Raw genomic sequence first — 3,073 nt, 5'->3', positions numbered from 1 at the left:
AGGTAGCGAATCACGCAGGTTTAAGGTAACATTATAGTGGAAAAAGTGCTGTACTTGTACTGAGGAGAGAATGGATTTCAAATTCTGTCCCTGGATTTGGTAATTCTATCATCATGCACAAATCACTTAATTTTCCTGAACTTCTATTTCCTCATTCATAAAATGTAACATATATTCAGAGAGTCATGAGATTATATATGTAAATGTCAGCAGATATTTACACTTAAAAATTACTGATACTTTTTAACATATTCTTTTTGTTTGTTTTTGAAAGGCAATAGCGTTAAGTGGCTTGCCCAAGGCCACACAGCTAGGTAATTATTAAATGTCTGAGGCCAGGTTTGAACTCAGGTACTCCTGACTCCAGGGCCAGTGCTCTATCCACTGTGCCACCTAGCTGCCCCAACATATTCAATTCTGAATATATCCTTGCCTCTCTTCCCCTTCAAAGCAAGCCTTCTCTTATAACAAAGATTAAAAGAGAAAAAAAAAGTGCTGTGAAACCAATCAATACATCATCCAGGTGAAAAACATATATAACATTCCACTGGTCCTACATTTCTTTCAAGAAAAAAAGAGAAAGATGTTTTTTCTCATTTCTTCTTGAAAGCCAAATTTGGTCAGAATAATTACAGTCTCATTTTATTCTTTCTGCTTACCTTGGTATAATCATTGTGTATATTTTTTTCTTGGTTCTGTTTACTTCACCTTTCATCAGTTCATGTGAGTCTTCCCACACCTCTTTGAATTCTTCATAGCATTATTTTATTTATGACACAGAAATACTCTATTACATGAATTATTGCAGTTTGTTTAGTCATTCTTCATTTTGATGGACACCTATTTTATTTCTATTTTTTGCAACCATAATAAAGGGATGCTATGAATATTTTAATATGCATGAGACCTTTCTGTATTTGACCTCCTTAGGATACACACAAACACTAATATAGCAAATAGAGTGCCAGACTTCAAGTTATTCCTGAACTGTCTAAGGATACCCTCAGATGCTTACTGGCTTTATGACCTTGAGGAGTGACAACTTCAGTTTTCTCATCTGTAAAACAGAGATAACAGTAACTAACTGCCTCATAGGATTGCTGTTAATAATCAAATGAGATAAGTAAAGTGCTATACAAATTTTACCTTTATTATTATTATTATTATTTATCTCTGCTATCATTCATTCTACTTTTTATTTCCTTTTTAATGCAAATTTTAAAATAATTTGAATATCCAAAGAACAAAAAACTATATTAAACTAAACTTTTACAGTTTAAGAAAATGTTTATTAAATCTAACAAGGTAATAATAAAATTTCCCTGTTCTAAATATTGCTTTTTTCTTCTGTGAATTTTTTAATATTTTGTTGATATTCTTTTATTTTTTTAATTCTTTATTATTTCTTATTAAGACCCCATTCCTAATAGAGGACTTTCCTTTTATAACACTGGACACCCTGGGTTCTACCAACTGAAGGCCAGCTTTGTTTGATTTTATCATCTTACTACCTCTTTTCCCTAGAGATCTCTGGTACCCTTAAAGGGATTGGGGAAGGGGATTCTAGGCTCTCTATTATTGGCTCCAGTCCCCCACTGATGGTGTTACCCCAAATTCAGGAAGAATAATTTTAACTTGGAACCTGTGTATTATCATGTCCTGAGATTAAAGGAAGAGACTGAGGATAGATAGTTTAATCAAACCAAAAAACCTCGTCAGAATAACTTCTGAGGATATGAATCCCAAATTACTGAATTATTGGTAACCATCAAAATAAATAAAATTCTAGGATTCTTCTGGTCTATATTGTCAAAATTTACTCTCAGCCAGGAAAATTGCCTTAAGATCTATGTCTAAAGGGAGGCTAGGTAGTGCAGTGGATAGAGCACTGGCCCTGGAGTCAGGAGTACCTGAGTTCAAATCCAGCCTCAGACACTTAATAATTACCTAGCTGTGTGGCCTTGGGCAAGTCATTTAACCCCATTTACCTTGCAAAAAAAAACCTAAAAAAAAAAGATCTATGTCCAAAATGTTTAATAGTCCTATGTAACACATGGGATAGGTATACTAATGAAGATCCTAATCAACAATGGCTACACAATGGGAGTTTCATTCCTGACAAATCAACAAACTTATAAAGGCTTGTGGAAGTTTTCCATTTGGGGCATGACTATTGGGATCTTTGGGGGAAAAAAGCAAATGCATAAATGCATATTGGTCACTTAAAAGTGTTTTATTTTTATTTTAATTTTATTTGTATTTAATTTGATATATATATGCTATTATACATAATCCGTATTCTGTGTATATCTAAATCTAGCTGACTTTTTTCCTCTTGTTTTGTGAAGTAAAGGAAAATTTTAAAAAATGAAACTTTTTTTTGCTGAAGTTTTAACAAATTGGAATATCAAATTGGAAATTGTAATTTCAAAACTTCCAAAAGGTATATAGTCTTATCTCTGTGTCCTAATTCTAGCCAAACTGGGAATGCAGAACAAGATATAGATAATAGGAAAGGATAGCTGTAAATGGGGGATTCCCCATTTGCAGAAATTTATGGCATTGCAAATTAGAGTATAAATTTATGGCTGAGGAATAATCTGATATATATTTCCAAATTGTAGTGGGGAATGTGATTTTAGTGCTTTATATGTATTGAAATAGTTTAATGCAGTTTGGGATTTTAGGACTGTTAATAGTAGAGACTTTGTGGAATTTTCATTCAAACAGAATTCAGACATTTCTATGACTTATTTTCCTGAACAGTGAAAATTTTTTGCTTTACTGTAAGGGAAAAAGATGATTTTACCAATTACAGAATGTTCAGTCTTAGAATAAACTGAAAAGACAGTTTAAAAGTTTTGTCTCTAGTGATTCCAAAAAGCAGCTTTGCAGTTTAGATTTTCAGAGGCTTATTTGGTACTTGAAAACTTCCCAGCACAGGTATTAACAATACTCCAACTTAGAAAAAGTTAGTTTAAGTCAAAAGCAAGTAATTTAGAAAAATGAGAAATATTTTAAAAGTGGATAATTGTGTTCTGTGAATGATCTGGTAGAATTCAATTGCCTAATT

Source organism: Macrotis lagotis, chromosome 4 (assembly GCF_037893015.1).
Source record: "Macrotis lagotis isolate mMagLag1 chromosome 4, bilby.v1.9.chrom.fasta, whole genome shotgun sequence".
NCBI classification, from domain to species: Eukaryota; Metazoa; Chordata; class Mammalia; order Peramelemorphia; family Peramelidae; genus Macrotis; species Macrotis lagotis.
The sequence above is the reverse complement of the archived record's forward strand: the minus strand, read 5'-3'. Positions refer to the sequence as shown.